The sequence below is a fragment of the Nomascus leucogenys genome, chromosome 4, assembly GCF_006542625.1.
Source record: "Nomascus leucogenys isolate Asia chromosome 4, Asia_NLE_v1, whole genome shotgun sequence".
Taxonomy (NCBI): Eukaryota; Metazoa; Chordata; class Mammalia; order Primates; family Hylobatidae; genus Nomascus; species Nomascus leucogenys.
In genome coordinates, this window is record NC_044384.1 from 20,916,490 (window position 1) to 20,941,242 (window position 24,753).

Below are 24,753 nucleotides of genomic sequence, written 5' to 3' on the forward strand. Positions count from 1 at the left end.
CCTGGGCAATAGAGTGAGACTCTGTCTCAAAACAAACAAACAACAACAACAAAAATTAGCCAGGCATGGTGGCGTGCACCTATAATCCTAGCTTTGCGGGAGGCTGAGGCAGGAGAATTGCTTGAACCTGGAAGGTGGAGGTTGCAATGAGCCGAGATCACACTACTGCACTCCAGCCTGGGCGACAGAGCGAGACTCTGTCTCTGAAAAAAATAAATAAATAAATAAATAAATAAATAAATAAATAAATAAAATAAAATTATGAAACCTGCAGTGGGGCCAGGTGTGGTGGATCACCCAAAGAAGGGTAGACAAGGGCTTAAATTGTTAGAAAACTCACTTGAAATGGGAGGTGTGAAAGTAAGTATTTGCAAACATAGATGATATTCCACAGCAGCCTGAATGGAGAGTGACATTTGCTCACAAAGAATCCCGGATTACCTGGGGTAGAGACTATAAATATGACTAATAGATAAATGTGCCTATTATTTCACCATGTTTTGGCAGAAGCGACTTCAAAAGAAAATCTATTATAAGGTTATCAAGCTTCATTAGTACAATTGACTATTTTCAAAATAGGCCCATTTTCCCAGCTACTTAGCAAGATGAGGCAGGAGGTTCCTTTGAGCACAGGAGTTCGAAGCCACCTTGGGCGATATAATGAGACTCCTATCTTTAAAAAATTAAAAAAAAAAAAAAAAAACCAGGCTCATTAAAAAAAAATTGTCAAACTGCATACTCATCATCTGCTAACAAGATACCAGGAACTCTCTGGAATAAAAACTGATATAAATAACTCTCAGTTAATTTAAAATCCCAGATGGGTTCTCTGCTTGCATCCTGACTTTTCCTCATTTTTGCTACTGGCCTCTGTCGCTGGATTTTCAGGGATTGGTAAGGAAACAAGGGAAGACCGGAAAGTCTATTTTAGCTTCTTGCTAGGGGGTTTTGAGAAATAACTGGTCAAGAAATTTTGAAAAGTGGTTTTAGGATGACCTGCGGGTTTTAATGAGCCCAGCAATGGGTGTTGAGACAAGGGTATAATAATAATAAAGAGAATTAAGCGCCAGGCGCCGTGGCACATGCCTGTAATCCCAGCACTTTGGGAGGCCGAGGCGGGCAGATCACGAGGTCAGGAGTTCAAGACCAGCCTGACCAACATGGTGAAACCCCGTCTCTACTAAAAATACAAAAATTAGCTGGGCATGATGGCGGGCGCCTGTAATTCCAGCTACTCAGGAGGCTGAGGCAGGAGAATCGCTTGAACCCAGAAGGTGGAGGTTGCAGTGAGCCGAGATTATGCCATTGCACTCCAGCCTGGGTGACAGAGTGATACTCTGCCTCAAAAAAAAAAAAAGAGAATTAAGAAATCTAGCTCAAGAAACAGTACATCCAAATAATCACACTGGGATTTGTTTTTTGTTTTTTTAAACTTAATATATTTTTTATGCTAAAAAAAATACAGGCCGCATTTCACCATGTTGGCCAGGCTGGTCTCAAACTCCTGACCTCAAGTGATCCACCTGCCTTGGCCTCCCAAAGTGCTGGGATTACAGGAGTGAGCCACCACGCCCCACCTGCTTTATTTATTTCTAGAGATGCAGGTCTCACTATGTTGCCCAGGCTGAACTCAAACCCCTGGGCTCAAGGGATCTTCGTACCTCAGCTTCCTGAGCTGGGATTGTAGGTGAGTGCCACCACCCCAGGCCAGGATCTGATTTTAATTCTAATTCTAAAATCCTTTTTCTGCCTGGAGGTACTTGCCTCATGGCAGTTAGGAAACTGCTTCTCTGAGCAGGCCTTGAACGATTTTTGGCCTTCAACAAGCCCCTAGTGCCGGGAGTGGTGGCTCATGCCTGTAATCCCAACACGTTGGGAGGCTGAGGCAGGCAGATCACTTGAAGTCAGGAGTTGGAGACCAGCCTGGCCAACATGGTGAAACCCTGTCTCTACTAAAAATACAAAAATTAGCCGGGTGTGATGGCAGGCGCCTGTAATCCTAGCTACTCAAAGGCTGAGGTGGGAGAATCACTTGAACCCGGGAGGCGGAGGTTGCCGTAAGCTGAGATAGGGCCACTGCACACTAGCCTGGGCAACAGAGTGAAACTCTGCCTCAAAAATAAGTAAATAAATAAATAAAATAAACCTCTTTCCTTTATAAATTACCCAGTCTCGGGTATGTCTTCATTAGTAGCATGAGAATGGACTAATACACCATATATCCAGCAATGTTACTTCCAGGTATATAATCCAAAAGAAATGAAAGCAGGAACTCAAACAGATTCGTGTACATCCATGTTCATAGCAGTACTATTAAAAATTGCCAAAAGGTGGAAGCGATCCAAGCATCCACTGATAGATGAACACATCAACAAAATGTGACATACATATTTTGGAATATTATGGAACATTATTCCATATGATGGAATATTATTCTTCCTGAAAAAAGAAAATTCTGCCAAATGCTGCAACATAGATGAACCTTGAGGACATTATGTTAAGTGAAATAAGCCAGTCGCAAAAAGACAAATACTGTATGATTCCACTTATATGAGGTACCGAAAATATATGGTTTTGGACACATCCAAACCATATAGTATGGTAATTTAATTTTTGAAGAACCACCATATCGTCCGAAAACAATCCTTCTATCTTTTCTTTACCCAACTGTTTCCCAACCTTTAAAGTCCTGATCTAGCCGGGTGCGGTGGCTCACGCTTGTAATCCCAGCACTTTGGGAGGCCGAGGCGGGCGGATCACGAGGTCAGGAGATTGAGACCACGGTGAAACCCCGTCTCTACTAAAAATACAAAAAATTAGCCGGGCGCGGTGGCGGGCGCCTGTAGTCCCAGCTACTCGGAGAGGCTGAGGCAGGAGAATGGCCTGAACCCGGGAGGCGGAGCTTGCAGTGAGCCGAGATTGCGCCACTGCACTCTAGCCTGGGCGACAGAGCGAGACTCCGTCTCAAAAAAAAAAAAAAAAAAAAAAAAAAAAAAAAAAAAAAAAAAAAAAAAAAGTCCTGATCTAATCCAGGAAGTCCTCAGTGGTCTCCTCTACTCTTTCTACTTGTATATTTTGTACCTCGCAATTTGGCAGCTGACTAAATGCTCCCCTGTATTATCTTTTTTTTTTTTTTGAGGCAGAGTCTCGCTTTTGTTGCCCAGGCTGGAGTGCAATGGCACAATCTTGGCTCACTGCAACCTCCGCCTCCGAGATTCAAGAGATTCTCCTGCCTCAGCCTCCCAAGTAACTGGGATTACAGGTGCCCACCACGCCCAGCTAATTTTTTTGTATTTTTAGTAGAGATGGGGTTTCACTATGTTGGCCAGGCTGGTCTTGAACTCCTCACTTCAGGTGATCTGCCCACCTCCGCCTCCCAAAGTACTGGGATTACAGGCATGAGCCACCGCACCTGGCCTGCTCCCCTGTATTATCTAGTCTTGCTTCTGTTGTGTTCATTGTGTGTCCTTGATTCAATTGTAAACTGCCTCTATGCAGATAAGTCATGCCCAGCACTCCTCTTCCCCTGCTGCATGTAGCTCAAAGAAGTCTACACTGCAGGACATCAGATATCAGGAAAAACCACTGATTGTCTGAAATACAATTAGCAGAAGGCGCAAGACCATAAGTAGTCATCTCTTCCATTTTAAGGCGTTTGACAGACAGCAAAGCTATTCAGGAATAGAACCCAGGAGAAACTCCCATATGAAGTAGGAGGTGCAGAGGGTAGGAGTTGAGATAAAGATTGGAGTTGGGCTAGCACTGAGTACCGATTAAATAACACTGAGTTTTCATCTTGGCTGTAGTGCCTACTAGTGTGGCTTTGTGGCCCTGGACAAACTATTTAACTTCCTGAAGTCATACTGTTAGTGTAGGTAGCTAGTCAGGCATGAGCAGGGCAGAGAGTGCTGCCCACCCACCCACACACCAGGAATGTCAGGCAACCATCAGGTGATGGGCAGGTGGTTGTTAGCCGTCTCTCGAAATAATAATTGGTCCCAGCCAGCACCAGGGAAAGGCAGCCTCCCAATAAACAGAAATACCTAAAGCTGGTGATCAGCAGCTTCCCGATAAGATCTCAGGAGGTGGGCGAGTGGGCCCGAGCATGCGCATTAAGAAGCAAAATGGTAGGCCGGGCTTGGTTGCTCAGGCCTGAAATCCCAGCCCTTTGGGAAGCTGAGGTGGGTGGATCGCCTGAGGGCAGGAGTTTGAGACCAGCCTGGCCAACATGGTGAAACCCTGTCTCTACTAAAAATACAAAAATTAGCCTGGCGCGGTGGGGGGTGCCTGTAATCCCAGCTACTCAGGAGGCTGAGGCAGCGAATAGCTTGAACCCGGGAGTCGGAGGTTGCAGTGAGCTGAGATCGTGCCACTGCACTCCAGCCTGGGCAACAGAACGAGACTCCGTCTCAAAAAAAAAAAAAAGAAGCAAAATGGCAGAGTTTAACTGGTATATAACCTAATAGGGACATTTAACTGGTAAGAGAAGAACGCCTCAAGTGAGCATGGGTACAACTCTAGTAAACACACTGCGCATGCTCCCCTCCCAAGCGCTAACTGGCCACTGCGCATGTGGACAGCCCACCCCAAAGGGAAGAATCACAGGAGCAGGGATGCAAGACTCCGGAAGTATGCCAATGTATAGAACCCCAAGTCAAAAGGTCAAACCGCACACTTGATCTCTGAAGTTGCCCACTTGGCTCTCTTCCAAGTGTACTTTCCTTCCTCTCATTCCTGCTCTAAAGCTTTTTAATAAACTTTCTCTCCTGCTCTAAAACTTGCCTGGGTCTCTCCTCTGCCTTATGCCTCTGGGTCGAATTCTTTTATCTGAGGAGGCAAGAAGTGAGGTTGCTGCAGACCGGTAGGGACTCACCACCCATAACAGTAGTTGCCCATTGGCAAAATGAGCATGACAAAACGTCCACTTTCCAAGCTCTTGATGAAGCTGACTTGGACAGTGTTCACAGTCAGAAGATGTTGGTCGCCTGCCCTTCTCCATCAGAGCCTCCTCTGTCTCTCAGTGTTCTGGATTGAATTGGTAATCATAGGTTTTGGTTTTTCTTCTGTTTCTCACTTTCTGGGAATGTGAGATTGGAGCTGTGTTTTAAGACGTAGGTTTTATTATTATTCAGGTATGGTGAGGCCAACAGATCAGGAGGTGACTACCATTGAAAAGATAGCTTTTATACTCAGAGTTCCTTAGAAACAGGAGCCTCGACCCAGCATTCAGGAGCCTATCGGGTAACACCAGGTGGGTCAGGAGGCAGAAAGGGCCAGGGGAAATCGAGGGTGAGAAACTTTACTGTGGTTTTCACAGGAGGGATTGGGCACGGCAGGGTCAACAGAGAAAGCAGGTTTAGGATTGGCCAGTTGGAATAATTTCTGCAGGCTCTGGGGCTTAGAGGGTGTCTCGAGTCATCTGGTATCTGGCCCTGGGATGATTGGGGCAAAAGAATTTTGCCTCCTGGAGTGTAAGAGCCAGGTAAAGAAGGTGGCTTGGAGTATGGGATCTGGATCCGTTAGTTTGCATATGAAAGGCCCACTACCAGGGGACGAGTTTGCTGTCTCTAAAAATTGGCTAACCCTGGGAAAGGCAGTCTATTCCAAGTCAGCGAGCTCCCAGATACCAGAGCATCAAGAATATAGAAAATAGAGAGACTGGGTACGGTGGCTCACGCCTGTAATCCCAGCACTTTGAGAGGCCGAGGTGGGCTGATCACAAGGTCAGGAGATCGAGACCATCCTGGCTAACACGGTGAAACCCCGTCTCTACTAAAAATACAAAAAATTAGCCGGGCGTGGTGGCAGGCGCTTGTAGTCCCAGCTACTCGGGAGGCTGAGGCAGGAGAATGGCGTGAACCCAGGAGGCAGAGCTTGCAGTGAGCTGAGATCGGGCCACTGCACTCCAGCCTGGGTGACAAAGCAAGACTCTGTCAAAAAAAAAGAAAAAAAAAGAAAAAAAAAGAAAGAAAGAAGAAAGAGAGAGAGAGAGAGAAAGAAAGAAAGAGAAAATAGAGAGAGAGAGAGAAAAGAATATAATAAAATTGGCCAGGTGTGCCTGTGATCCCAGTACTTTGGGAGGCCGAGGCGGGTGGATCACCTGAGGTTGGGAGTTCGAGACCAGCCTGACCAACATGGAGAAACCCCATCTCCATGTGGGGTTTAGCTGGGTGTGGTGGTGCACACCTATAATCCCAGCTACTTAGGAGGGGGAGGCAGGAGAATTGCTTGAACCCAGGGGGCGGTGGTTGCAGTGAGCCGAGACTGCACCATTGCACTCCAGCCTGGGCAACAAGAGCGAAACTCAGTTTAAAAAAAAATCATAATCATAATCATAATAAAATATAATCAATGCAGTTAGTGAGTGGGGGAAACACACCTGCTCTCCTATGATTCCTATGCTCCAGAGTTCCTTGGCCTAAAGCTGCCTATATAAGGAACTACTTAATCTCCAGCCTAAGAATAATAATCATTAGGAAAATGGCCTCTCTTTCCCCCGGCTCCACAAGGATTCTGGCTTTCCTAGGCCCTGTCAGCAATCTCCTCTCTGCTGTCTTCACATAGAAAGGTTTTAAACTCATAATGATAAGTATCTCAGAGAGGTTACAAAATGACTTTGATGGGAAGAGAGTAAAATCCTCCCTGGAAAATTTCAACGCAGATGGCTGTCTTTCAAAGAGGAGACCTTAAAAAAGAAAGATAAATGAGAAAACCAATAAACAGCATAATAAAACATTTCCAAACGAGGGTTGCCGCTCAGCTGTAAAAGCTCATTGAAGTCTAATCGTGATAAAAGACTTTGAAATAATAAACCTAGCTGCAAATTAGGAATGCCTGCAAATGTAGTAATTTCTACCTAAGAGGCTTTGTGTCCAAACATGTCATTTGAGACTCCAGGCAGACAAAGGAGGATGCCCTTGGAAACAGGGCTGCCATTCAGCCCGGCAGCCCGAGGGCATTGGATTTCCTCACTGGGCTCAATAACATTTTCAGCCACATTAGGCACCAGCTTCAGACCTGGTGGGAAGCAAATTTAAGTGTCTCTTTTAGTGAAAAACAAAGAGAATGCTGTATTTCACAAAAGAAAGAAATTCGATCACTCTTTGGATTGGCAGACCTGCAGTATTAATGATTAAATTTGACAGTAGCTTGTGCTTCTAGAAGTTGATTTACTTTACTATTTTAAACTATGGGATGCCTCATGAATTTGCGTGTCATCCTTACAAAGGGGCCATGCGAATCTTCTCCATATTGTTCCAATTTTGGTATATGTGCTGCCAAAGCAAGCACAGAAGTTGATTTTTAAAGACATTTTTGGGCTCAGAAAACTTAACCCAAAGGGATGAAATGCCCCAGATCTTATACTGAGCACAAATTCTTCAACAGCCTAGGAAAAATGTTTATCCTATTCACATTTATCTTCGTATTCCTAGGGATAAACGAATGAATGATCCTATAAACAGAGAGGCAGTCCCGTGGTGCTGATAGAGTAATAGATGACCCAACTCACCAATTCATTCATACATTCAATCATTTAGTCAATTTGAGGATATAAACTGAAGGCCGCCATGTGCCAGGCATTTGACATACAGAGTTAGCAAGAGAGATCTGTGGCAAGACACAGAAATAGGGGCATCTGGGGTGGGGAGTGGAGGTTCTCACACCTGTAGGTAGAGAAGAAGAAAGGCTTTTGGGAGCTGCAGAGAGGAGAAGGAAGGGAGCTGTGGGTGCAGGGGAGGGTATGCAACAATGGGTAAGGACACCAGATCCAAGAGCAGGGAGATCTCTGGTCCAACAAACAAAATATAAACTTTTTTTTTTTTTTTGAGTCGGAGTTTCGCTGTTGTTGCCCAGGCTGGAGTGCAGTGGTGTGATCTCGGCTCACCACAACCTCCACCTCTCAGGTTCAAGCAATTCTCCTGTCTCAGCCTCCTGAGTAGCTGGGATTACAGGCATGCGCCACCACGCCCAGCTAATTTTATATTTTTAGTAGAGATGGGGTTTCTCCATGTTGGTCAGGCTAGTCTTGAACTCCCAACCTCAGGTGATCCTGCCAGCCTCAGCCTCCCAAAGTGCTGGGATTACAGGTGTGAGCCACCACACCCAGCTACAAAATATAATTTAAAAGACTAAGAAACCAAGGATTGAGGGGTGAATGGAAAAGATTTACTATCAAGCAAAGGACCCTAGACCAGTCTAGAGTCTAGGCTCTAGGGGATGAGTTTAGGGAAGGTGAAATTGTGTCTTTTAAAGCTAAAGGATCACGAATGATCTCTGTCCCAATTTAGGAGAGCAGTTTCTGAGTGTGCCTGAGGGGCTAGTGCATTAGATAACCCTTGGACTTCCCAGAGGGAACCAGCTGTGGGTGTTGGTGTCACTTGGCTCCCTCTACTGTGTACATGAGGTACCCAGTTGGGATCATGGCATCCAGTTAGGTCTACACAGTTGTCAGCCGGTCATGGGCCAGGTCAGGATTTGTCATAGAAAGGACAGTAGACAGAAATTGCTTGGGTGGAGATCATTCTACCCCAGTAATTCTTGCTCTTGCATATATTCCGAGACACTTGTGGTAGGAAAAATCCTAAAGTGACCCCATTCATGAAATGTCTTGTTCTCATCCCATGGTCTAGGAATACCCTGATTAGGCTCCATTATCTGGCAAAAAGTGATTTTGCAGATGTCATTAAGGTCACTAATCGGTTGATTCAGAGTTAATCAAAGGGGGACTTTCGTGTGGGGGGGCTAATCTAATCACAAATCCATTACAAACAGAGAGTTTTATCCAGTTGATGGCAAAAAGGGAGGTCAGAGAGATTGAAAGCATAAGAATTTGATGCACCTTGAAGATGGAGGAGGTCACAGGTAAGGACCAAAGAGCAGCTTCTAGGAGATGAGAGTGACCCATGGCTGACAGCCCACAAGGTAGCAGGGACCTCAGTCTCACAGCTGCACAGAACTAAATTTTGCCAACAAGCTGAATGAACTTGGAAGCAGCTTCTTCCCTAGAGTCCAGCCTAGCCAGCGTCTTGGTTTTAGCCTTGTGATACCAGAGCAGAGAACCCACATGGGCCTGCCCAGACTTCTGACCTACAAAACTGTGAGTTTAAAATAGGCGCTGGTTTCAACACCTATTCGGTGTTTGTGGTAATTTATTTTTATTTTGTTTCAGAGAAGGGGTCTCACTATGTTACCCAGTCTGGAGTGCGGTGGCTATTTTCAGGCACGTTCCCACTGCTGATCAGCATGGGAGTTCTGACCTGCTCCGTTTCTGGCCGGTGCTGATTCACCCCTTCTTAGGCAACCTAGTGGTCCCTCACTGCCGAGAGGTCACCATGCCGATGCCAAAATTAGTGCAGACATCTGATTGGCATAGCGCGCTAAGGTCCAGAACTCCTGGGCTCAAGACATCCTCTGGCCTCAGACCCTGAGTAGCTGGGGCTACAGGTGCGCACCACCATGCCCGGCAGTGATAATTTGTCATGCAGCAATGGAAAATTAACACAACCTTCTGAGAGTCAGACATTGGGCTGGATGAAATAGAGGCATAGCAGGTGCAGTCAAGAACCTTTAATCTTGTGAGGACAACAAATGTAGGCTGGCACAGAGAAATGCGGGATTCAAGTTCAGATGAGTGGGGCATGGAAAATCACTGAAAAATCACTTCAGAGATGTTCTGAGAAGAGACGTGGGGCGGCTGGGCGCAGTGGCTCACGCCTAGCACTTTGGGAGGCCGAGGTGGGTGGATCACCTGAGGTCAAGAGTCTGAGACCAGCCTGGTCAACGCGGCGAAAACCCGCCTGTATGAAGAATACAAAAATTAGCTGGGCATGGTGGCGGGTGCCTGTAATCCCAGCTACTCGGGAGGCTGAGGCAGGAGAATCGCTTGAACCCGGGAGGCAGAGGTTGCAGTGAGCCGAGATCACACCACTGCACTCTAGCCTGGGCAATGGAGTGAGACTCCATCTTAAAAAAAAAAAAAAAAGAGACAAGGGGCAATGGGATGTGGTGATAAGGATGGCATCAGGGATGAGCTTGGTGGCTCCAATGATAACATAACCCCCAACATTTAGGTGGTCCTGGGGCCCCAAAGATGCTCTATAGAGAGATGGGCACGCATAGAGGAGCAAGTCCTCCCTTTCCTTTTTACATCAAAATCAACGGGAGAAAAAAAATCAAGAAGCAAGAATTTGGTTAAGGAGAGGATATAGGACTAAATGGCTCCTGTTGCTAAAAATTAATGAGCTGTTCCCTAAGGTGTTTATTACAGATACCGTTAATAGACTGTATCCGTTTTCCTTTAAAAGATGTTGCTACTGCCCAATTATCCAAAATTCTGTTTCTTTTCAACAGTATTTTATAAAAAGCCAGCACATTAAAATAAAAGGAATGTTTAAGAACCCTGGGGAGATTAAGCTGTCAGCCAGCTGAGGCAGACCCTCTCTTGAGAACAGATTAATTTCTTCTTTTTATCTCTGCACATGCTTCCCCAGGACCTCCGAAAGATGAGGATGTCAGTGAAGCAAATATTCCAACTACCAACTTCTCTGCTCTCTGAAGGGTGAGAGGTGGGGAGGGATGGCAGGGAGGTTGGGCAATGGCAGATGGGCGGAGGGAAAAGAAGCAAAGAAGCACTGCTCACTGAACTATGGCCTGAGAGGTCTCCAGAAACACTGCTCAGAAGGGGGCCATCTGCATCCCGCCAATTAGCATCCCAAAGACCTTGATAAATGGATGGCAAAAACATCCATTCCCCTTAATTTTTTTTTTTTTTCTGTCACCCAGGCTGGAGTGCAGTGGTGTGATCACAGCTCACTGCAGCCTTGCCCTCCCGGGCTCAAGCAACAATCCTACCTCAGTCTCCCGAGTAGCTGGGACTACAGGCATGCACCACCACACCCAGCTAATTAAAAAAAAAAAAAAATTATAGAGACAGGGTCATGCTACATTGCCCAGGCTGGTCTTTAACTCCTGGTTTTAAGCGATCTTCCTGCCTTGGCCTCCTAAAGTGTTAGGATTACAGGTGTGAGCCACTTTGCCCAGCCTCACGTCGCTACATGTACCAGTTTGCTTTGTTAGGACAATATCTCTCCTTCAGGTTCACAGAACATGTTCCCTCTTCTTTCCCAACCTAAAATATCATAGCAAAAGATTGGAGACCTCACCATCCTGACTAACATGGTGAAACCCCGTCTCTACTAAAAATACAAAAATTAGCCGGGCGTGGTGGCGGGCGCCTGTAGTCCCAGCTACTCGGGAGGCTGAGGCAGGAGAATGGCATGAACCTGGGAGGCGGAGCTTGCAGTGAGCCGAGATCGCGCCACTGCACTCCAGCCTGCGTGACACAGCGAGACTCTGTCTCAAAAAAAGATTGGAGACCTCAGATCACAAAGAAATAATCCAGTGACAGAAAATATTTACAACTGTACAAATCAATTTCTTAGCTTCCATTCACCTGCATATCTGCCCTGAGTACCGTGGAACCTATCGTGGGTTTGGGTGTGGGTGGGAAGTTAAGATGGGCCTGGTGTTGATTCAGTTACAGGATATGACTGTATTCTTTTTTTTTTTTTTTTGAGATGGAGTGCAGTGGCGCGATCTCGGTTCACTGCAACTGGGGTCCAGGATCAAGCAATTATCCTGCCTCAGCCTCCCGAGTAGCTGGGTTTGTAGGCAAGCGCCACCACACCCAGCTAATTTTTGTATTTTTAGTAGAGACAGGGTTTCACCATGTTGGCCAGGCTGGTCTTGAACTCCTGACCTCATAATCTGCCCTCCTCAGCCTCCCGAAGTGCTGGGATTACAGGCGTGAGCCACTGCGCTCAGCCATGACTGTATTCTTGAAGGCACCTTTCCCTCCTTGGCAGGTATCCTGTGTGAACTTTTGTGCAGGACGTATGCTCAGCCCTTGCTTCAGCCTCACTTCATGTTTGTCTGCAGAGACGCTTCCTCCTCTTGGCCTGCCATGACCTGTTCCTGAACATGTCTAGTTTCACATTCAGAGTCTCCCCTACCTATCAATTGTTGCAGCCACTCTGGGCTGTTTCTGCCTCCTAAATACCCTGTGCTCTCTCTTCCTCTTTCTTTTTTATTTTTATTTTTTTGAGACTGAGTTTTGCTCTTGTCGCCCAGGCTGGAGTGCAATTGTAACCTCTGCCTCCCGGGTTCAAATGATTCTTCTGTGTCAGCCTCTCGAGTAGCTGGGATTACAGGCATGTGCCACCACACCTGGCTAATTTTTTTTTTTTTTTTTTAGACGGAGTCTCGCTGTGTCTCCCAGGCTGGAGTGCAGTGGCTCAATCTCAGCTCACTGCAATCTCCACCTCCCGGGTCCTGGTTCAAGCAATTCTCCTGCCTCAGCCTCCCCAGTAGCTGGGATTACAGGTGTGCCCCACCATGCCTAGCTAATTTTTGTATTTTTAGTAAAGACAGGGTTTCACCACATTGGCTAGGCTGGTCTTGAACTTCTGACCTTGTGGTCCGCCCACCTCGGCCTCCCAAAGTGCTGGGATTATAGGCATGAGCCGCCATGCCCGGCCTGATTTTTGTATTTTTAGTAGAGACGAGGTTTCATCATGTTGGCCAGGCTGGTCTCGAACTCCTGACCTCAGGTAATCTGCCTGCCTCAGCCTCCCAAAGTGCTGGGATTATAGGCATGAGCCACCACACCCACCCTGACATCTCCTTATTTACTAGGCAAATTTCTACCTATTCTTCAAGTCTCAACATAAACTCTAGCTCTATTAAGCTTTCAATGATTCTTTTCAATGATGAGATCCCTCATGCTCCCACCAACCCTTGGTTGGCTTAGTGGACTGCAGTCGTCTGTGAGCCTCTCTGTTAAACCCCGCGAGTTGACAGAGAGCTCCTCTGTTGCTTTGTTCATTTTCATATTTGTTTTTTGGAGGTGGAGTCTTGCTTTATTGTCCAGGCTGGAGTGCAGTGGTGCGATCTTGGGTCACTGCAACTTCCGCCTTCCAGGCTCAAGCAATGCTCCTGTCTCAGCCTCCTGAGTAGCTGGGACTACAGGTGCCCACCACCACGACTGGCTAATTTTTGTATTTTTAGTAGAGACAGTATTTCACCATGTTGGCCAGGCTGGTCTCGAGCTCCTGACCTCAAGTGATCCACCTGCCTCGCCCTCCCAAAGTGCTGGGATTACAGATGTGAGCCACCACACCCAGCCCGTTTTCATATTTGGGTTGCTAACATTATTACTCTTCTGTAATTAATATTTGCTGACTGAAGGGCAGTAGAGATTACGGGCTGTCCTGTAGATGGGATGTGTGAAGTGTTTGTCCTGCACAATGTCTGGCTTATCCTCCTAAGGTGCTCATTAAATCTTGGGCTTCTCATGGAAAAGAAGTGAACACACTGAGAAAAATGCAGAGCCCTTCTGAGTGAAGTAACCCAAAATGCTAACATACGTCGGAGGGGGGTTTATTTGTAGTGGAAACAAAACAGTAAGACTTTGAATGCCAGGTGCAGTGGCTCCCACCCATAATCCCAGCACTTTAGGAAGTTGAGGCAGGAGGGATCACTTGAGTCCAGGAGTTCGAGCCCAGCCTGGGCAACATGGCGTAACCTTGTCTCTACAAAAATAAAAAAAATTAGCTGGCAGTGGTGGCATCCTCCTATATTCCCTGCTACTAGGGAGGCTGAGGTGAGAGGATCGCTTGAGCCTGAGAGGTCAAGGCTGCAGTGAGCTATGATGTGCCACTGCACTCCAGGCTGGATGACAGAGCAAGATCCTGTCTCAAAAAAAAAAAAAAAAAAAAAGACTTTGGAAAGTACTTGTGAGACATTCAGGTTTTGAGAATTTGGGTTTGGTGAACCTATTAGAGAAGAAAAAAATAAGTAGATACCAGTTTCTTGTTGGTACTTTTCCTCAGCTGCAGTCTTATTAATTTCCAATGCTGTCTACTTTTGGCAGGCCAAGAAGTTATATCCCTGGGGTGGTTTTTTGTTTTTGTTTTTTAACTTAACAGTGGAAAGGACAGGAGACTTGGAGTCAGAAACTCCCAAGTCCCAGCCTTGACTCTGCTATTCTCTGCTAATGTGACCTTAAGATCTCGGTGCCTCAATTATGTCATCCTCAAAATGGGGGTATAACAATGGCAGTCGAAATCTCCTCACAAGGCTGTAGTGACTCGTTAATGAGATACCTTAGATGTAGTTGACAGATTTTTTTTTTTTTTTTTTTTTTTTTGAGACGGAGTCTCTTTCTGTCACCCAGGCTGGAGTGCACTGGTGCAACCTCGGCTCACTGCAACCACTGCCTCCCGAGTTCAAGCGATTCTCCTGCCTCAGCCTCCCGAGTATCTGGGACTACAGGCGCCCGCCACTATGCCCAGCTAATTTTTGTATTTTTAGTAGAGATGGGGTTTCACCATGTTGGCCAAGCTGGTCTCGAACTCCTGACCTCATGATCCGCCCACCTCGGCCTCCCAAAGTGCTGGGATTACAGGCATGAGCCACTGCGCCCGGCCAACAGAGAATTTTTTTCTTTAAATTTGCGAATCAGGCAGCCTCCTGAACCAGAATAGGTTCAGAGAGACTCCTGACAGATTCTTTGTTTAAAAACATTGTAAAATCATTTAAAAAATGAATTGAGTTTCATACAGCTATAAAATAGATATGTGTCAAAGATTTTATTTTACTCATTAATTAATGGGGGAGCCAGTAAAGCTTTAAAAACCAATTCGAAGGAGACGCTGAACAGCAAGACACATAAATATATAGTCAATTAGGAACGCTGAGTGCCTTTATTAATAGAGGCAAAACTGGCTTCAGAGGTGGTGGTGGTAGCAGGTTGGGATCAATTGCACCTCAACTGGACAAAATTCATTTGCATGTCTGTGCAGGAATCATTACTATCAGTTTTGTAAACTCACAGGGTTGAAAAACAGCTCCTACGGCTGAGAAAGCAATGTGCAAATTGTAGTTTTCTTTTTTTTTGAGACGGAGTCTCGCTCTGTGGCCCAGGCTGGTGTGCAGTGGCGAAGTCTCGGCTCACTGCAAGCTCCGCCTCCCGGGTTCAAACAATTCTCCTGCCTCAGCCTCTCCGAGTAGCTGGGACTACAGGCGCCCGCCACCATGCCCGGCTAATTTTTTTGTATTTTTAGTAGAGACGGGGTTTCACCGTGGTCTCGATCTCCTGACCTCGTGATCCGCCCGCCTCGGCCTCCCAAAGTGCTGGGATTACAAGCGTGAGCCACCGCGCCCGGCCCTAAATTGTAGTTTTCTTAATTCCTAGGCAATGTGTGGCACACACAGTGCTTGTGGAAGGAGGCTGCCCGGCCTATTAAACCTTAAAAATCACATGTTTTTTTTGTTGTTGTTGTTGTTGTTGCTTTTTTTGTTTTTTTGAGACTGAGTCTCGGTCTGTCGCCCAGGCTGGAGTGCAGTGGCGCGATCTCGGCTCACTGCAAGCTCCGCTTTCTGGGTTCACGCCATTCTCCTGCCTCAGCCTCCCGAGTAGCTGGGACTACAGGCGCCGGCCACTGCGCCCGGCTAATTTTTTTGTAGTTTTAGTAGAGACGGGGTTTCACCATAGTCTCGATCTCCTGACCTCGTGACCCGTCCACCTTGGCCTCTCAAAGTGCTGGGATTACAGGCGTGAGCCACCGTGCCCGGCCACCTTTTTGTTTTTGAGACAGGGTCTCACTCTGTTACCCAGGCTGGAGTGCAGTGGCACTATCAGGGCTCACTGCAGCTTCGACCTCCTGTGCTCAAGCAATCCTCTTGCCTCAGCTTCCTAAGTAGTTGGTACAACAGGCACGTGCCACCACATCTGGCTAATTTTTAAATTTTTAGCCGAGATGGGGTCTCACTATGCTGCTCAGGCTGCTCTTAAACTCCTGGCCTCAAGTGATCTTCCTGCCTTGGCCTCCCAAAGTGTTGGGATTACAGGCATGAGCTATCACACTTGGCCCCATCTTATCTTTTGTGTTTTGTTTTTAATCTCCAAGACTCTTTGTCTTTAAAAAAATTTTTTTTTTCTGTTTTCTCTTTACTTTTTATTTATTTTCCATTTTGAGATGGAGTCTCGCTCTGTTGCCCAGGCTGGAGTGCAGTCGTGTGATCTCAGCTTACTGCAAACTTGGCCTCCCAGGTTCAAGCAATTCTCCTGCCTCAGCCTCCCGAGTAGCTGGGATTACTGGTGCGTACCACCACGCCCGGCTAATTTTTGTATTTTTAGTAGAAACGGGGTTTCACCATGTTGGCCAGGCTGGTCTCAAACTCATGACCTCAGGTGATCCACCCGCCTCGGCCTCCCAAAGTGCTGGGATTACAGGTGTGAGTCACTGCACCTGGCCTACTGTTGTTTTTAAAAGACCTATGCTAAATTCTAGTTTTCAAAAAAGTAAAATCTTGACTCATGCAAATACAAAATGAACATGTGTCAAAGATTTTAATTCATTGGTGAATGTGGAAACCAGTAAGCTGCTAAAATTGGTTCAATTGAGAATTTAATTTAGAGATTTTTATTCTGTAAAGACATGATTCCTTTGCATTGCTATGAACAGGAATCTGTGCGTTCCGATGGACAAGGAAAATTTATGTTGTCAGTTTTCTACAACTTTATCCCTACAGAATTGTTAAATAGCTTAGCCAATCACAAACAAGCCAAGACACATGCTTCTGGAGTCAGATCATTCCTGGAAGGCCCTCTAGAAACACCGGGCACTCTACTACAAGGTCACCAGGATTCTCTTGCCCATTTGCAAGTCTTTGGCAGGTTTTCCTGACCCCCAGTAGGTGGGCACCACTGCCCCATGGACAGTCCTGTCTTTGCCTGCCTTTGTTGGCTTCCTCTCCTTTTCTTCTTTCTTGAGACAGTTTTGCTCTTCTCGCCCAGGCTGGAGTGCAATGGCGTGATGTCAGCTCACTGCAACCTCTGCCTCCTGGGTTCAAGCAACTCTCCTACCTCAGCCTCTCAAGTAGCCGGGACTACAGTCATATGCCACTATGCCCAGCTAATTTTGTATTTTTTTTTTTTTTTTTGAGATGGAGTTTCGCCCTTGTTGCCCAGGCTGGAGTGCAATGGCACGATCTTGGCTCACTGCAACCTCCGCCTCCCAGGTTCAAGCGATTCTCCTGCCTCAGCCTCCTGAGCAGCCAGGATTACAGGTGCTCACCACCACACCCGGCTAATTTTTTATATTTTTAGTAGAGATGGGGTTTCACGATGTTGTGCAGGCTGGTCTAATTTGGTATTTTTAATAGAGATGGGGTTTCACCATGTTGGCCAGGCTGGTCTCAAACTCCTGACCTCAGGTGATCTGCCCGCCTTGGCCTCCCTAAGTGGTGGGATTACAGGCATGAGCCACAGCGTCCGGCTTTCCTTTTCTTCTTGACAGGCCCATCGCACCTTTATCCCACTCCTCCCATCCCAGCGTCTTCTCCATTGGACAAGATCCTAAGCCATTTCCACCAGCCTTAGAGAAAGAGGTGTCCCTTTGATGGGATTCAGGACATTCTACCCTCAAATATTTTAAGCTGAAATAATGTGTGGGCCGGGTGCGGTGGTGTGTGCCTGTAATCCCTGTGCTTTGGGAGGCCAGGGTGGGAGAATTGCTTGAGGCCAGGAGTTTAAGACTAGCCTGGGCAACATAGTGAGATGCCCATCTTTACAAAAAATTTAAAAATTAGCTGGGCACAGTGGTACATCTGTAGCTCCAGCTGCCCAGGAAGCTGCAGTGGGAGGATGGGTTGAGCCCAGGAGCTTGGGACTGCAGTGAGTCATGATGGTGCCACTGCACTCCAGCCTGGGCAACAGAGCAAGACCTTATCTCTAAAAAAAAAAAGTTAATTAAAAAAAAAGAGTTTGTGCAGGAAGATCTGACTTTCTCTGCTTTTTCCCTGAAGCAGGTTATGTAACACCTAGGAAGGATTTTCTGACCTTTCCCCGAAGCAGGTCATGAAATCCTCATGTAACAGGTACCCTCCTTCTACACAGAGAACAAGAGCATCTTCATCTCTGAAGACCCAGGGAGGCAGAGAATCTGAACAAGCTTGCCAAGCCTTCCCCAGTTTATTGCCATTAGATCACATTTTTTGCTACCTCATATTTCTCCACGACTATACCCTTCATCAAATCTAGCATTAAAATATTCAGGTTTAACTGTTTCGTTAGGTTTTCATTTTCTTTTTTTTTCTTTTTTTCGAGACGGAGTCTCGCTGTTGCCAGGCTGGAGTGCAGTGGCGCAATCTCGACTCACTGCAACCTCTGCCTCTCGAGTTCAAGCAATTCTCCTGCCTCAGCCTCCTAAGTAGCTGGGACTACAGGCGTGTGCCACGACACCCAGCTAATTTTTGTATTTTTAGTAGAGACAGGGTTTCACCATGTTGGCCAGGCTGGTCTCAAACTCCTGACCTCGTGATCCGCCCACCTCGGCCACCCAAAGTGTTGGGATTACAGGCGTGAGCCACTGCACCCGCCCTGGGTTTTTGTTTTCTTCTGAAGGCCTCATGCCATGGTAAAGTTATATTAAATACATTTGTATGCTTTTCTCTTTTGTTATAGGGGCTGCTGCCATGAATGTAAGATGGCAGGGGAAAATATATTTTTCCTCCCCTCCACTTGCTTCTTCAAACCATTCTTCTTCAAGACCATTCTCCTTTAATTAACATCCTTCTCTTCTGTTTTTCCAACTGCTCCCGTCCTTTATCGCCACTGGCTTCTGTTCCATGCTTAGAAACATCTTTAAATCCCCTTTAACTTAAAAACAAACAAAAATATGAAACCACCCACCTCTATTTGTGCAGGAAGGCAAAGGACAGAAAAAACCCTTGACTTTTTGATGGCAAATAGCAGAGATCAACAAACTTTTTCCTTAAAGTGCCAGGTAATAAATTTTTTAGGCTTTGTGGGCCACATATGGTCTCTGCTGCATGTTCATTTTGTTTTTCTTTACAAGCCGTAAAAAATGGAAAAGCCATTCCTAACTTGTGGATAGTACAAAAACAGGCTGCAGGCCAGATTTGCCTGCAGGCTATAGCGTGCTGATTCCTGATTTGCAGAAGCAAGCATTTATTTATTTGAGACGGAGTGTTGCTCTGTTGCCCAGGCTGGAGTACAGTGCCGTGATCCTGGCTCACTGCAATCTCCGCCTCCGGGTTCAAGCAATTCTCCTGCCTCAGTCTCCTGAGCAGCTAGGACTACAGGCGCCCGCCACCATGCCTGGCCAATTTTTCTTTATGCTTCTGAGGTATGTTACAATATTCATTCCTTCTCCCAATGGATGTTGGGCATGGCTTGTACTTGCTTGCCTGGTGGAATGTTAGCAGTGGTGACGTGAGAGGAACGTGCTTTGGGGAACTGCTGGTCCAGGAAGGATGAGGGACATATGGAACACACCTGGAGGCAAACCCCAGCTTGGAACCAAGCCTGGCTGGGCCCAGCTTAGATCAACCAAACCTTAGCCAACTGTGATGTTGTGCAATACAAATGGCTGATTGCTTAGTAATAAACTAAGTAGGAGAACTCAGTAACTGCAGTTATTTCTGTCTTGCTCATCAAAGCCTTAGACTAGAGTTTCTCAAAGTGTGATCAGAGTTATCTCGAGTGGCTGCCAAACGTCACTTTCCTGGGCCTTAACCTGAGAGGGACTAACTTGGAAAATCTGGGGAGAAGACTTAATAAAGTTTATTATTACTAATGGGGGAGTTTGAGAATGTGCCTCATATCTTTTTTCCTAAGGGTTATTTGATTCAGGTTGGTAATAGCTACTTTAGCAGCCATGTGATCCATGGTGCCTACCATGCAGGCACTAGGTGCTTTGCATAGATATGGATTTCATTTTTATTTTTAATTTTATTTATTTTTTGAGATTGAGTCTCACTCTTTTGCCCAGGCTGCAGTGCAGTGGCACGATCTCGGCTCACTGCAATCTCCGCCTCCCGGGTTCAAGCAATTCTCCTGCCTCAGCCTCCCGAGTAGCTGGGGTTACAGGTGCCTGTCACCACGTGCAGCTAATTTTTGTATTTTTAGTAGAAATGGGGTTTCACCATGTGGGCCAGGCTGGTCTTGAATCCCTGACCTCGTGATCCGCCCACCTTGGCCTCCCAAAGCTGATTTTATTTTTAAACTTAACAACAACTCCGTGAACAGGTGTGACTATCCCCATTTCACAGCTGAGTACACGGAGGCTTACAGAGGTTAAATAACTTACCTAGGATCACGAGAAGCAAGGACAAGGGTCACATGTACCCCGTGATTCTTCTTTTATACCTGCTACCTGCTGGCATACCTAATTTGGTTTACAGCTTTCGTTCTTACCAGGGTTAAATAATTATGCAAATCAACTTCTGCAGCCAGTCCTAGCCAAAGAGCTTAGGAAAGTGAAGGAGAAAACAGAACAAGGGGAAGGGAGAGGACAATGATTCTGGGAAGATCTGCTGGGGACTGGTGGTAAGGGGCAAGGCCTGCTAGACTCCTTCAGGGTTGATAGGCTATTTCTGGTTCCTGGGCACATATAAGAAGGAGGGAGTGGGGAAGGACCAGCAGGGACAGCAAGGCTGGGACAGAGGGGTTGAGTGGTCACATTTTTTTTTTGAGATGGAGTTTTGCTCTGTCACCTAGGCTGGAGAGTGGCAGCACAATCTCGGCTCACTGCAACCTCTGTCTCCCGGGTTCAAGTGATTCTCCTGCCTCAGCCTCCCAAGTAGCTGGGATTACAGGTGTGCACCACCACACTTGCCTAATTTTTGTATTTTTAGTAGAGAGAGGGTTTCACCATTTTGCCCAGGCTGGTCTTGAACTCCTGACCTCAAGTGATCCACCACCACCCTTGGCCTCCCAAAGCGCTGAGATTACAGGCGTGAGCCACCACGCCCGGCCAAAGAAACTTTAAAGAAAGCAAACATCCACTCAGATGGTGCAGGCTGCTATAACCAAGTACCATAGATGGCATGGCTTATAAAACAACAGAATTTTGTTTCTCACAGGTCTGGAGGCTGGAAGTCTGAGATTAGGGTACCAGCGTGGTCAGGTTCTGGTGAGGTCTCTCTTCCAGGTTGCAGATGCTGACTTCTCTGGGGTCTTCCTTTTATAAGTGAACTAATCCCATTCCCAAAGCTCCACTCATGGCATAATCACCTCCCAAAGGCTCTACCTTCTACCTTGGGGGTAGGGATTTCAACCTTTGAATTTGCCGGGGAGGGACACAAACATTTAGTCCCTAACAGGTGGATCGAATTACTTTAGAACTGCCTGAAGAGGGTGTTGAAAAAAAAAAATACCTTCCTTGGGCCAGGTGTGGTGGTTCACGCCCGTAATCTCAGCACTTTGGGACGCCGAGGCAGGCGGATCATTTGAGGTCAGGAGTTAAAGACCAGCCTGGCCAACATGGTGAAACCCCGTCTCTACTAAAAATACAAAAATTAGCTGGGCATAGTGGCACGTGCTTGTATTCCCAGCTACTTGGAAGGCTGAGGCAGGAGAATTGCTTGAATCTGGGAAGCAGAGGTTGCAGTGAGCTGAGATTGTGCCATTGCACTCCAGCCTGGGCGTCGCAGCCAGATTCAGTCTCAATTAAGAAAAACAAAACAAAACAAAAACAAAACAAAACAAAAAAAGAACACCCTTCCTCGGCTCTCCCGAAGCCTCCAAGATTCTCATTTAACAGGTCTGAGTAGTGCCTAGAAAATCTTCATTCTTCATTTTCAGCAAAATTTCTAAGCCTGAGGCTAGTGTTTTCTTTTCTTTTTCTTTTTCTTTTTGAGATGGAGTTTCCTTCTTGTTGCCCATGCTGGAGTGCAATGGTGAAATCTCGGCTCACTGCAATCTCCACCTCCCGGGTTCAAGCGATTCTCCTGCCTCAGTCTCTCTAGTAGCTGGGATTACAGGTGGATGCCACGATGCCCAGTTAATTTTTGTGTTTTTAGTAGAGATGGAGTTTCACCATGTTGGTCAGGGCTGGTGTCGAAATCCCAACCTCAGGTGTTCTGCCTGCCTTGGCCTCCCAAAGTATTGGGATTACAGGCGTAAGCCACTGTGCCCGGCCGCCCTTTTTTTTTTTTTTTTTTTTTTTTTTTTTGAGGCAGGGACTCACTTTGTTGCCCAGGCTGGAGTGCTGTGGTGCTATCTCCACTCACTGCAACCTCTGCCTCCCAGGCTCAAGTGATCCTCCCACCTCAGCCTCCTGAGTAGCTAGAGACTACAGGTGTGTGCTATGACACCCAGCTAATTTTTCTATTTTTTATAAAGATGGGGTCTTGCCATGTTGCCCAGGCTAATGATGCTGGTGTTTTCTAAATCACAGTTTGAAAAACATTGTACTAAAGAAATTATGTAGGCCGGGCGCAGTGGCTCACGCCTGTAATCCTAGCACTTTGGGAGGCCGGGGCGGGTGGATCACGAGGTCAGGAGATCGAAACCATCCTGGCTAACACGGTGAAACCTTGTCTCTACTGAAAATACAAAAAATGAGCCAGGCGTGGGAGCGGGCGCCTGTAGTCCCAGCTACTTGGGAGGCTGAGGCAGGAGAATGGTGTGAACCCGGGAGGCGGAGCTTGCAGTGAGCCGAAATCGCGCCACTGCACTCTAGCCTGGTGGAGAAAGCCAGACTCCATCTCAAAAAAAAAAAAAAAAAAAAAGAAATTATGTATGAATGTTAGAGATATTTTCTTTGAAGAAATTACATAAGGAATATATATGTAGCGTAAGTAAATTCCAAAATGCAAAGAAAAAAAGGAAAAAAAATTACTTGAAATCCTACTTGTTTAGGATACTGTTAGTAACATTTTTATGTACATTCTTCCACATTTTTCCCATGTGTAGGGGTGTGTGTGCATCCTGTATATAGTTGGGACCATATTCTATATAATACAGTTGACCCTTGAAAAACTTGGAGGCTGTTCAACTGTATTGAACCTCCTGTACAGTTGAAAGTCTGAGCATAACCTTTTTCTTTTTTTTTTCTTTTCTTTTTTTTTGAGATGGGATCTCCCTCTGTTGCCCAGGCTGGAGTGCAAGTGCAGTGGCATAATCTCGACTCACTGCAACCTCTGCCTCCTGGGTTCAAGAGATTCTCATGCCTCAGCCTCCCAAGTAGCTGGGACTACAGGTGTGCACCACCACACCCAATTAACTTCTGTATTTTTAGTAGAGATGGGGTTTCGCCATGTTGGACAGGCTGGTCTTGAACTCCTGGTCTCAAGTGATGCTCACGCCTTGGCCTCCCAAAGCACTGGGATTACAGCCTAACCAAGTGTATTCTGTGGCTTGCATTTTGCATTTTCTGTATCTTAACACATCTTTCCATGTCAATAGATATAAATATACATCATACTTATGGTAGATTTTCAGGTATATGTGGAGATGCTTATTTGAAGGGACCATACCATCTGGGACCTTTGACTTCCTTTTCAACTCACACTGTCTAGCAAACACCCACTGTGCTGGTGGTTAAGGCTAGAACTTGGGGTGCATTTCTGAATCCCAGAGTCCTGACTGGGCTTGGAGGTGAGGAGCTCTTGGCTGGTCTGGGCCTTCTGCATTCTGCGTCAACACTCATGGGCTTCTGAAAATAGTCACAGGTATTTTCAGCCTCTGATGCTGATCCTGAGGGTCTCCCGGCTCCGAGGCCACCGTGAAGCTGCAGGGCTTGCAGTTTTGGGTTACACAGAATGTCCATCCCAAGTCCCAACCCCCCACCTCCCATGCATAGGAGGCCAGTGGGGATTGTGTTTAGGATTCAAGGACTGAAACCTTAAGAGAAGTGAAACCGCAGCGGCTGCCTTTGAACTGCAGAGATAGCTCCCCCAGCTCTCCCCTCCCAAGAAGGCACTAGGTCTGCAGCAACAATGCAAAGTTCAAATCTATGGCTACTTGCCAGCGCATTTGGGAACCATTAAGTGACCTCTGACCTCCCCTGGCCCTTGGACATGTGACCCTTAGGGGCTGCCTTCCCTGCCACAGAGACTGGGCGTGACTTGTTGGAACCAAAGGAAAACTGTGTGTAGCAGCATGTTTTGGAGATTAAATGAACTTAAAAATACAATCTGTAGTAAACTTTATTTTTTTTTTTTAGTAATTGGGATAATTGGCTTCAGTCTGTGAGATAAACAAACTACAAAGCAAATCCTTTAACCTCCTGTGCAGGGCTGTAAAGGGGCCCGCATTTGTATTTTCCTGGTGCTTTTGGTGACCTAAGGGCTGGCCTCTCTGCCTCTGGACTGGGGCTGGCACAAAGCCGGGCTAATCACAGAGCACTTTCGGAAATGAGGGTCTTGAATGGAATTTCCTCAACACGCCCTCGGCAGTCTGCAGCCTCCTCACTGAGCGTTCCCTTCTGGAAGGCTGTGGGCTGGGCAGGGCTGGAGAACAAAGGAGCCGTTTCTCTGAGTCTTCCTCAGAGCCCAGAAAGCCTCCCTACCCAACACAAATTCAATAAAAGCAACTCTTGTGTTCCCTTCCGTGTACTACGGCTGTCAATAAATCAAGTGCTAGGGCTGAAAATAAGTCAAATGCTGCATATTCACAGTTAACGATGTGTACATCTCTGTGGGGGGAATAAAAATTGTTTACTGTAGATAAGAGTCTTGCCCTCAAAGAGTTTAATATTTACTTGGAATATCATGACTAATCACAGCAAGAGGAAAAAGTCAAATCATGATTTGTGGCAGCGATCCAAGCAATCTTGGGACAAAAGTAACAAGTTTAAGAGTTCAGTAAATGCAAACTGTTGAGCATCTCTTCCACTAGACAAGACTGCAGAAACCCTAAGGTGGCGACTTGTCTCAAAGATG

General features: G+C 46.5%; 1 non-coding gene across 1 annotated transcript; it reads right to left on the reverse strand.

Moving 5' to 3' along the window:
• Positions 1-7,183: 7,183 nt before the first annotated feature.
• LOC115834880 lies at positions 7,184-7,290 on the reverse strand. Its single transcript, XR_004029880.1, has one exon. It is a non-coding gene; the product is annotated as a U6 spliceosomal RNA (small nuclear RNA).
• Between the last annotated feature and the right edge of the window lie 17,463 nt (positions 7,291-24,753).